The sequence below is a fragment of the Amblyomma maculatum genome, chromosome 2, assembly GCF_055883805.1.
Source record: "Amblyomma maculatum isolate TAMU_Amacu chromosome 2, ASM5588380v1, whole genome shotgun sequence".
In the NCBI taxonomy this organism is placed as follows: Eukaryota; Metazoa; Arthropoda; class Arachnida; order Ixodida; family Ixodidae; genus Amblyomma; species Amblyomma maculatum.
The window spans coordinates 123,626,661-123,638,759 of NC_139345.1; the positions used below are offsets into that span (position 1 = coordinate 123,626,661).

Here is a 12,099-nt window from a genome sequence, read left to right on the forward strand (position 1 = left end):
GCATAATCCAGTTACACCTTGTGAGTGCTGGCTTTTTTTTTTTTTTTATAGAGATAATCGAAAGCATTCATGAAAATGTCACCTTTAATTATACGCAAACTATAAATGTTATTTAAGGCCTCTCTATGTCACACGAAAATTCTTCGTTAGAATTTTTTTTTTGGTACACGTGTTGTGAAACCATCCTCATAATTTGAACCGTATGGCTCATTGAAACTCCCGTATGGTTGAGTTAGGGTGCCATGATGTGCCTTTGAAAAAGACCTGTTCTTTTCAAAGCTCGACTCGGGTCAAGGCTGAGGGCTGAGGACTGAAACATCGGTGCAGCACATCTACACGAAAGTCTAGGTTCGAATGAATGATGTTGCGAATAGCCACCTCGGGAAGCTTTTGGCATCGCGCCTCTTTACCCTGCCATTAGTACCAATGATTTGAAATGTTTTCATCCACTTTTCCCACTTCTGCAGATGATGGAGAGGTGAAAGCTTACCTGGAACTTTGTGCACATGAAGCACACATAGCCAAGTCACAGTCATAGCCATTACTTGGCTTGTTCCTTACTGTAGTCTCATACCAAAGATACCGTGCTCGTACTTCGCAGGAGAAAACAAAGCCACAGTATTTTATTCAACATCTAAACAGTGCTCTGCCACTGATGACAGAAGGACGAATGCAGCGACTCAAAAGCCGCTGCATTCAATCACTTAATTCTGTCAGGCACGAAACAAAACTGCCTTTTAGGGTAACTTGTGCAAACATTTCCTACGCTCAGCATTTGTTGATGTAGTCGAGCAAGCCTCGCTGCTCAATGCCGCCTGCCACCCCCTCAGGATTCAGCGCTTATCCGGCATCTTTATCCTTGCTTTGTCCTGTGTTTCTTGCACACAAAAAAAAATTCATTCTTTCATGTTGCGCTTATATTCATGAGATGGCGGACTGATTGTTTTAGGAAGCTGATGCTGCAGACAACATGGATATCTGATTAAATCTGATTAAATAGGGCAAGTATGTCGTCTAAGCTTAGCATGGAAAAGGATAGACGGTCATATGCCATCTATGCGCCAAATTTCAGCGCTAGTGGGTGAGCGCTTTAGCTGATAAATGTCTTATGGTTCAGGTATAGGCAACCTGCAATGGAGTTTGCTGAGACATGTGGCGCCACCTGGCGGCCGACGGGAGCTAATACTGAGTCGGCGCAGAAGCTGACGCCGTATATGTTGCGGCCGCTGTGTTCTTTCTGCGTTCGCGTTTTGTTATCCCAGTGAGTATGATTTACTCATTTAGTGACTTCAGTGGTCTCGTGCGATGCTTCAACTACTACGGATGTGAACAAGAATAAAAATAAGCGCAAGGGCGGCTAGAAAGACTACCACAATCACGAAGGAGACCTAAGCGTACCGCTTGCTGGGAGAACCTGGGGAGAATGATGAGAGAAGGAGATATTGGCTGCAAGAGAGTAATGTAACTGAAATTTGTTTTGTTATGGGGCCATTGGCGTACAGACGCCAAGACGCTAAAATAAGACGATTGCCCGTGAGCGGAGGAAACGGTATAAACTTCTGACTCGGGGAGTCGCACGCTGGTTGGAACACACTACTCAGTACGCGCTGTAAAATTTGGCGTGTACTGGTATATGCTGTGCAAGATCGAGTGGCATACGTCCAGAAAATCAACAATGCCGTGCAGCCGCAGCATCGTATTCCAGCCGCATTTCAACGGAGGCGAAATAAAAAAAAAAAAATGTTCGTGGATCTGTGAACCGGATTTCTAATGCGGTGTCTATTCGGAACCACAAAGCCAAAATATCTTCAAAACTTCCAATTACAGATTTCAATAAGCATATTTATCTGTAAATTAGTTCTTAAGGTGCTGAAAAAGTTGAAGTGGCGGAGTGTAGAGGCCCGTGATACTGTGTACGCTGAGAATGGAACTTCGTTCTATTGTTCCGCGCCAAATATTTCTTTCACCGACTGCTCAAGCTACTCAAGAGTCTCTTGTCTCAGACGATAGAATATTTCATCATTAGTAACAAGAGTAAAAAATTCTAACTCTTAACGACCTCCGTTACGAAAGCTTTGCCGTTGAGTGCCAGCATTTCCCGCCGGCTTTCCCCAAGCTTGAGGTACGGAGATACAAAATGCATGCCAGTTATTGTTGTTGTTCAGGACTTTATTTTTCCAACGGTGTAGGAGGCCCCCTACTCTCCGCCCCCGGCACGCACAGTTTTCGTTGATGACGCACGCTACAACCGCACAGTGCTTGCAATCGCCACGACGTCCGTGGCGGGTACCGCACCATGCCTCCTGTAACTTCCGCGGCACTGTCGAAAGGTGCACCACGAACAAAAGTGTTCGTCATGGTATTAAACTTTAAAGAAAACCGCGAGGAAATTATTATGCTGCTGTAATCAAACAGCAAGAACAAAAAAAAAGAAACGGCGATCAATCTCTTCTCAGGTTCTCTCTGCACTTTCAATGTTTGGGTATGAGGTGTGAACGCAATAGGTGAATGAAAAGCTACGTTTACAACATTTTTCATTCATTTAATTATTTCTTAATTCATCATAACATATCCGACTAATGCCCTGAGAGAATAAATTTCGTTAAAAAAAATTCCGTCTACTCACGCGACATTCAAAGCTGTGCGCGCGGGTGTTCCGTCGCGAGCGGCGCGCACTTCGCGGTGACGTCGACACCGTTCACGTTTTAAACATGAGCATTCTCGAACAGGCGGTGTCCTTTCGTCAGTATTGGTTTTCGGAAGTAGCTCTCAAGACATTCGATTGCCTTAAAACTGCAGAAAATGAGAGCCGAGATGCTTCTAGCCGTACAACGCGAACGCAACCCGACCGCGCCAGCCTACTCAGATTACTCGGCGCCGCCGTTGGCGGCGCTGAACGCTGCGCTCCACTAGCGCCGCCTGGCCACTGCAGGTTGCCTATAGTATTGCAACAGTCAGTACAATGAATGGAGCCACTTTGTGTCGTTTGAATAGTGGCCATTGCTTTAGGCAGTCTTAGGGAGCCCGTGCAGAACAGGGTGTGCAATTTTCTTTGGGTGGACACTTGGACTCCAGAGAGCACAGCGTAACAAACGAATCGTTATTGTGGTGATGCAGCATCTAATCACATCAAGCAACAAGGAATGCTGCAGCAAAAAAGGTGCTTGCTAATGCGTTTTGCCAAATCAGTCACATTGATGGCCTCAGATGGCTGAGTCGCACAGTTTTGGCCATGATTGCATAGCTTGCTTAACGAAAGCGCGTATCTTTCTTTTTATATGTCTTTTCATCATAATTTATCATGGTTTACGCTGTCTCGGTTAAAGCCCAGCTACTTTGGTCATCTGATGAGGAGAGGAGTCGCTGGAGAAAGATTTGATGTTGGGAAAGGTTGAGGGTCACCGGAGAAGGGGTAGGCAGTGAACGCGGTGGTTAGATGGCATCCTCGAGGCGCTGCAGGTGAAGTTATGTGATGTTCGGAAGATAGTCAGAGACCGGAAAGCGTGGCGTGATATGGTCCATAGGGTCACGAAGAGTCAGACACGACTGAACTGAACTGACGCTCTCTCGAGTGTGCCCTATGGCAAAAAGAAATACTCCTCTTCTCTTTGCTGGTGTAGTGTTTTAACTTTGAATGCCAGATGCTGCCACAATATTTTCTGTTCTTAGTTGAAGCACTGACCACTCAAAGCTGTGATCTGTGAGGTATATATTGCTTTGAAGGTGGAAGCAGCATGAATGGACGCTAAAACTCGCCAATTCTTGCCTTATGCTCGAAACTGGATTAGTTTTTAGTTTGTCACGTTTGCCTGTAGTTTCCATCTTCGTGATGCATCAGAACAGGCACTTCCACAATTAAAAAAAATTCTCGATAAGAGTCATCTACACTACTTTGAACAAAATCACTGCTGAACTAAACGCCTTGGACACGTAGGTTTGAAAGCTAGAGCTCTACTCACTGCAGAAGTCAAGCACCGATGGATTGCTTCTCTTTGACCTTCACCTAGCCTGTGCACCCGTGCGCCTCCCTAGGAGGAGGCGCACCTCCCAGTGAGCATGTATTGTCATTAGGGCGCGAAATTTCAAACGGAGGATTGAAACCATTATCATCATCATTAGCCTGACTATATCCACCGCAGGGCAAAGGCCTCTCTCATATTTTTCCAATTAACCCGGTTCTGTGCTAGCTGCATCCACTTGACCCTTGCGAACTTCTTAACTTCATGCGCCCATCTAACTTTCTGCCGCCCCCTGCTACGCATTCCTTCCCTTGGAATCCAGTTTGTTACCCTAAGCGACCATCGGTTATCCTCTCTTCGCACTTGCATGTCCTGCCCGTGCCCATTTCTTCTTCTTAATTTCCACTAGAATGTCAGTAACTTGAGTTATTTCTCTGACCCACTCTGCACACTTCCTATCTCTTAATGTTACCCCTACCATTTTTCGTTCCATAGCCCTCTGGGTTGTCCTCAACTTAAGTAGAACTCTCTTGGTTAGCCTCCACGTTTCGGCCCCATAGGTGAGTACAGGTAAGATGCAACTGTTGTATACTTTCCTCTTGAGCGATACCGGTAAGCTGCTAGTCATAATCTGTGAGTGCTTGCCAAATGCGCTCCATCCCAATCTTATTCTTGTTATTTTTTTTTTTTTTTCATGGTCCGGATCTGCGGTTACTACCTGTCCTAAGTAGACATATTCGCCTACTACTTCCAGTGCTTCGCTACCTAATGTAAACTGCTGTTCCTTCCCGAGGCTGTTGAACATTACCTTAGTCTTCTGCATATTGATTTTCAAGCCTACCTTTCAAGCCTACCTTTCTACTCTTCCTGTCTAGGTCACCAATCATTATTTGCAGTTCATCCCCCGAGTTGCTTAGCAAGGCAATGTCATCAGCAAATCGCAGATTACTGAGGTATTCTGCATCTACTCTTATCCCTAACTGCTGCCATTCCAAGTCTCTGAATACTTCCTCTAAGCAAGCTGTGAATAGTACTGGGGAGATAGTGTCTCCTTGCCTAACACCTTTCTTTATGGGAATTTTGTTACTTTCTTTATGCAGAACTATGGTTGCTGTGCAGCCACTATATATATCTTCCAGCACTTTCACGTACGGCTCGTCTACCCTCTGATTTCGCAATGCCTGCATCACTGCCGAGGTTTCTACCGAGTAAAATGCTTTTTCGTAATCAATGAATGCTATGTATAAGGGCTGGTTATATTCCGAGCATTCTTCTATCACCTGGTTGATGGTATGGATATGATCGATAGTAGAGTACCGTTTCCAAAAACCTGCTTGATCCTTTGCTTGATTGCAGTCTAAGGTTGTCCTGATTCTATCAGCGATTACCTTAGTAAATACCTTATATGTAACAGACAGTAAGCTGATTGGTCTGTAATTGTTAAGGTCCTTAGAGTCGCCTTTCTTATGAATGAGGATGTTTGCATTCTTCCATGGTTCCGGTACCGTCGATGGCACCAGGCACTGCGTATACAGGGTGGCCAGTTTTTCTAGCACGATATCTCCCCCGTCCTTTAACAAATCTGTAGTTATCTGATCCCCTCCAGCTGATTTCCCCCTTTTCATAGTTTCTAATGCTTTCATGACCTCGTCCTTCATCACTGGTGGAACGTCTGACTGTTTTTGTCTACCGCCAATCTCATTACAGTCCTGAGTGCTTTGGCTGCTGTAGAGATCTGTATAGAACTCCTCGGCTACTTTGACTATCTTGTCCATATTCGTGATGACGTTGCTTGCCTTGTCCCTTATCGCATACATCTGGTTTTTGCCTATGCCCAATTTCTTCTTTACCGCTTTAAGGCTTTCCCCGTTCTTTACAGCATGCTCAATTTTCTCCATGTTATACTACTTCCTTATATCGGCCACCTTGCGCTTATTGATTAGCTTTGATATCTCGGTCAATTCTATCTGGTCTGTTGGATTGGAAGCTTTCATATTCTAGCGTTTCTTAATCAAATCTTTCGTCTCCTTAGACAGCTTACCGGTATCCTCTCTAACTATCCTACCGCCTACTTCTACAGCGCACTTACTAATGATATCTCTGAAATTATTGTTCATTGCTTCTAGGGTAATGTCGCCAACCTCGGTTAGAGCAGAATATCTATTCTGTAGCGAGATCCTGAACTCTTCTGCCCTCCCCCTCACCTGTAATTCATTGATGGGTCTCTTTCTTACTAATCTGTTGCGTTCCTTCTTCAGATTTAAGCTAATTCGGGACCTCACCATTCTGTGGTCACTGCATCGCACTTTCCCGATTACCTCTACATCTTGCATAATGGCGGGGGTTGAACACAGCATGAAGTCAATTTCATTTTTAGTCTCCCCGTTAGGACTTTTCCATGTCCATTTCCGGTTCTTCCGTTTGCTGAAGAAGGTATTCATGATTCTTAAGTTATTGCGCTCTGCAAACTCAACTAGTAACTCCCCCCTGCTATTCCTAAAGCCAATGCCATAGTCACCTACTGCCTGGTCTCCTGCCTGCTTTTTCCCTACCTTGGCATAGAAGTCGCCCATTAGTACAGTATACTGTGTCTTTACTTTTTGCATTGCCGATTCTACATCTTCGTAGAAGCTTTCAACTGCCTGGTCATTATGACTACATGTGGGTGCATAGGCGTGTACAACCTTCAGTTTATAGCGCTTATTAAGCCCAATTACGATGCCTGCCAGCCTCTCATTTATACTATAGAATTCATCTATATTGCCCGCTATATACTTATTGACAAGGAAACCTACTCCTAGTTCTCGCCTCTCCTGTAAACCTCAATAACACAGTACATGCTCATCCTTCAGTACAGTATATGCCTCATTCGGCCTCCTAACCTCACTAAGCCCTATGACATCCCATTTCATACCCTCTGGTTCCTCTAACAGCACTGCTAAACTAGCTTCACTAGCTAGGGTTCTAGCATTAAGCGTTGCCAGGGTCAGTTTCCAATGGCGGCCTGTCCAGCGGAGCCAAAAGTTCTTAGCACCCCCTGCTGCGTCACAGGCCTGACCGCCGCCGTGGCCTGTCGTTCCGCAGCCGCTGGTGACTGAGGGCGGTGGTATTATGGAACTAATTATGAGAGGTTGCGGCCAATTACTTCACCAGGGTGGCCAACTCCTGTTAATTGAAACCATACTGGTACAGCAAAGACCGTGCAGGACGAAAAGCCGCTGCCGTGCATTTACGGCAAAAACTTTCAAAGGGTTAATGGCTTCAAAAATTAAGCGCCCCAAAAGTATGCAGCATTGCAATAAGTAAAGGAACTATCAAGTTTACAGTAACCAGCATATTTTTTTTTCCTGTACCTAAACGAGAATTGTAGCGATCATTGCAATATTAACGATGATGCGCCGCTATTGTTTAGAGTGCTTTCATAACAAAATACAAGACAGGAATGACAAGCGACTTGTTAATGTGAAGTGAACTCGAACAGCAGTGCTCTCGGCTGTATTGCTTGCAGAGTTGGGACGAGTAAATACAATCTCCAGCACATTCCTTATAGCTTTCGAGCATTTGCCTATAGAAAAACTTGCTGGAGGTGCGCCGTAGTTTATGTTACAGTGAACTGGCAGCGGATGCTGTTTAGGCAATGGTGCAAATGCCATGAGAAAACTACACAGTGAGCAGATGACACGGCCAGCTCTACTCCCGGATTTATTTTCAACTCTGCTACTAGCGGCGTGTTTGTCGCTTTGCACGAGGCGCACATGTTAAACCTTCGAGCCAAGCCATAGGAATGAAATTGTTATGTCGTTGCGTAGCTTATGTCGAATACAAGTATTATATTGCTGGATAGCCTATGTTGAGTACAATTGAGTTTTATTGATTATGATTTCATATAAAATAATTGATTAGTTAATTGTGATTAAAAATTGAACTTTACACTACAGCATCGAGTTATCGGCAAGTGACAGCGTTGTTTGATAGCTTATATTGAATACATTTGCACTAGAGTAATTGCAGGGCTTAATTACTGTTAATTGGGATTAAGAATTGAACTTTACAACGTCAAGTCATATATAATTGAAAAGGTCTTAATTAGTAGAGCCTGTCGGAGCTAAGACCAGGAATAACCAGCTCCGACAGCGTTCGGGTTCGAACTGATTTTTTTATTGCGCTGAGGCGCCTAGTGCCAACCTCTTCTTCTTTGTCCAGCGCTGTGTCGTGGCTTGCGATAAGCGGCGCGAGGGGCACTACAAGCCCAAAAACAAATGCTAATCCATGCAAAACCGTTCAACCATGGTTAAATCTTGTGCTGATTAAAAAGAAAACTGGGCTCTTGGAATGCAGTTTTTTGGTCACATTAAACATGCCTATTGCAGGAACTGGAAACAGGGTACTAGTCTTTCTCAAATCTCCTCTACTCTGCAGACAGGCTGCAACCTAAATCTGGTCACTCTGGCCACAAAAGAGCAACTTGATGGAGAGCCGAGTGCACTAGTCTCTGTGAATAACGGGTGACAGCTGCAGCTAAGGGGTTGATTACTGCATTGCTTGGGCAACTGCACTGGAGACATGCTTGGTCGTGTAGGTAAAGTGCAGAGGACAATTGATGGATCTGATTTATGCCAATACATTGTAGCTGCTTAGTTGTAGTTTTCCTCAGCCACCTAGACATACTAATTCCTGCCGAGGGTGTAGGAAAGGTAGTGGAGCTACAAATGCTGCAACAGATAGCCCAACTTGAACTTTAAATTTCAAATTCTGCAAAATTTCATAGACTGAGAATCAGACTGCAAATATGTTTTTGGAATGCACCTGGCTTTATATTCTGATCTGTTATTGTGAATTCTTTTCCTTTCTTATCTAGCTCTTCAGGGTAGCTAAAGTGACCTTTGCCACCAGGCTTAGGAGCCACTAGGACTGTCAGCTTTCTAATTACCGTATTTTCGCAATTCTATGTCCCTGTCAATTCTTAGAACCCCTCCCTAAGTTCGTGAAAGAAAATGAAAAAAATGTTCGCAAGCGAATCTAAGCACTCGCCTTTTGAGAGGAAGAGCGCATAGAGCCAAAGCCGTCGGAGTTCCGAGGTGGTGTTGCGTCTTTATGGCACGATCTTCGGCTTCTTGTGTTGCTGCATTCTGACCCTACACGACAGCTGGCAGCTCGGAATGCCAAAAGCTAGCCGAAAGCAACCCCAATAGCTCAACGTCGTATGGGTGGGTCTGGAATCAACGGCCATTCAGTAGAGCTCGGCAGGTTTCACAGGCCTGCGTTGATTTAACAGACATCAGATGAGTGTGAAGAGGGCCGCCTCAACTTGAAGTTGAAGCGAACTGCAATTGTGTTTATCGGAGATGTTTGTAGAGTTTGTTTGGCAAATAAAATTTTATGCCCATCTCATCAAGATATTGTCGTGATAATAGGGGGGGGGGGGGGGGTCTTATTTTAGGTGTTTAGAATCTATGTGCACCGTCATCATAACACACACACACACACTAGGGTTGCAATCATAGAAAAAAGGGGGTTCTTCAATTGAGTAATTACCAGTAGGCTTCACTAATCCATAAATAATGTGTGTTGCACAATTATATGCATGCCGTAGAATGCTTCTGCCAGCTAAACCGCTGAATTATTGCAGCTCAAATTTTGCGCTACAATGGCAATTTGGCTGCCCGTATTTTTATTATGTACCAAATTGGCTTGGGGTACTTGCCTCATTCGATCAAAGATTGGATGTTCGCATTGTTTGTGGCAGCAGCAAAGCAAACCAAACTGCTGTCCCAGCCCCCCCCCCCCCACACACACACGCACGCACGCACGCACACACACACACACACACACACACACACACACACACACACACACACACACACACACACACACACACACACACACACACACACACACACTCTCTATATGGCACCTGTGGTGCCATATAGTGTTGTTTATAGCAACAACACTGTCATAGAGATTCGGCGAAGGCAGGCAGGCAGACATAGTTGTTTTGCGAAAGGTTTGAAGATCTTTATGAATAGCCAAACTTAGTTTCGCCAAAACTGCACTGAATTTCAAGTTTCATTTCACATCACAATAAACCTCGTCGAGCTAGCTACGCAACGAGGTGGCATCATCAGTGCAATCACTGGGGCAGCAGCTTTTATTGCTTTGCCGCCGTACTGAGTGCAAACATCCGACTTCTCAGTTGTGCAGGCTAGTTGGTTACACAAATCTGATTACTTCGGCACTGCATTGTGATCTCTCTTGTTTATATGATGGACAGTGCAGTGCCAGAAGTCATCAGATCCGACTTCTATTGATCAAATGAGGCAAGTACTCCAAACAAGTCTGATATAAAAAAGCTGACGACCAAATGTCATTTCTATGCGAAATTTGAGATGCAAGGTTTAGTTGAGAGAAGCATTTTACAGCACGCATGTAACTGTGCAACGCGTGGGTTCGTCTGCTTCAGCCACGAACCCAGGCCTTCAGCTTCCAACCCAGCCGCTTGTAAAGTAGTTGTGTGCTTTGAGTGATACATCGGCTTTCGTTTGTTTCTTGTGACGAAGCTCATCCATAGCACAAGGAACTCATGAATGTCACACATATTTATGCGCAGCCACAAGTCGATGCGAACCGTGCAGTCGCGCACACCGACTGCGCATATAAACTGCAAATTGTTCGGTGCTGCATGTTTACATCTTTTCAATGTCTGTCCGCATCGCGCAGACTGTCCAGGTAGTTCAAACTGTCACTATGATGTAGATTTAGTGTTCAGGGCTGCAAGCAGGCTCGAGCATTTTGGAGCAGCTTTGGAGCAATGAAACAGGAATTTTGAAGCATTTGAATTATGATTCGGAGCAAGCCTCCAAGGTCAAACGCCTTTGATAATTGCAGTTTTCTCTTTCTGAAAAACAAAATCTTTAATCCGATTCTTTTTTATGCAAGCAAGTTCAATGCCTTTTCAACTTCGCACTCATCTCTGAAAAGACAAGCAGCCAAAGCTTGTAAAGACGGATTAGCAGCAAATGGAACACTTGCTGGTGCACTTCATATACATACTCTGACCTCACTTGGTCAAATGCCGAGTACACCACTTCGATGCGCTCAAGCAGTGCCACTAATTAATGGGCATGACATTCACGCTCTCTCTCCTGTGCACATCCTTTTCGATCTTATGTCTGTGCTTGATAAATTCCCGAGCACTGGTCAGTAGCGCCTTCAGGAACGATAGATTGTCCTGACGGGTAGTCTTTTCATCCTTCAGCTTTTTTACTTTACTGTCTCCTGCCAATAGTTCATTCTTTGCTTGAACAATGCTGGGGCACATTTTTAACATCTTGGCTTAGGCCCTATGGCTTTCCAACACTCTTGAGAAGCTTCCTAGTGATTGACATTGCTTCTTAGTGAAGCATTGTACCAATGCACAATGCTTCGTATGATTTTATCTGCCGTAGGTCTGACAAGCTTGTCATTGACAAAGAGGCTCGATGTTGAAGTCGTTTACACCGCAGAACCATTAGAATAACTGCTGCAGTTTTTGCAGTTGGACAAGTTTCCTAATGGCTCAAAGCAGTTGGCTCTATCTGCTTCGCTTGCTGCAACGTTACTAGAACAAACTCAGTTTCACAGCTCTGCTCGGAGAGGTGTCCCCGGTGGCGGTTGTGTGAACTAACGGCGCTGCAGTTGACTTGCTCTTTACCAAGCGTGTCGTTTGCTACGCGAAGACGTTTGTCATTGAGCGGTTGTCACGGCAATGATATGTTGTGCATAAAGTTCTCGTATCATGTGAATTCAGCGTTGATTGCAGCTCTTCTGAAGCATGTCAATGAAGCGAAATAGTGCACGGGGCTTCCAACTCGGAGCTAATGCGTAGAGAGGAGACATCATAAAAACTGCATAGAAATTCGACAAGCAAGATCACAAAAATTCAAAAATAAAACATCTTCAAAAAATAACTGAGCATGCAGCGTAGAAAATGCAGCGAGCTGCGGCAGCTGACAAGAAAAAGAAAAAAAATAATGAATAAAGCCTTTATTTGATTGAAGGGAAGAGATTCTGCTGCTGTTCGGGTAATTAGGGAGTTAGGAGGGATGAGAGTGTAGCTTATCGCTTCTTCGAGATGTTCCCCGTAATTAAAAGATAAGTATCT

General features: G+C 44.6%; 1 protein-coding gene across 2 annotated transcripts in view; it reads left to right on the top strand.

Annotated features, from left to right (window-relative positions):
- LOC146199760 (uncharacterized) overlaps window positions 1-12,099 on the top strand; it is a 37,697-nt gene that overhangs the window by 23,190 nt on the left and 2,408 nt on the right. The window lies entirely within an intron of this gene.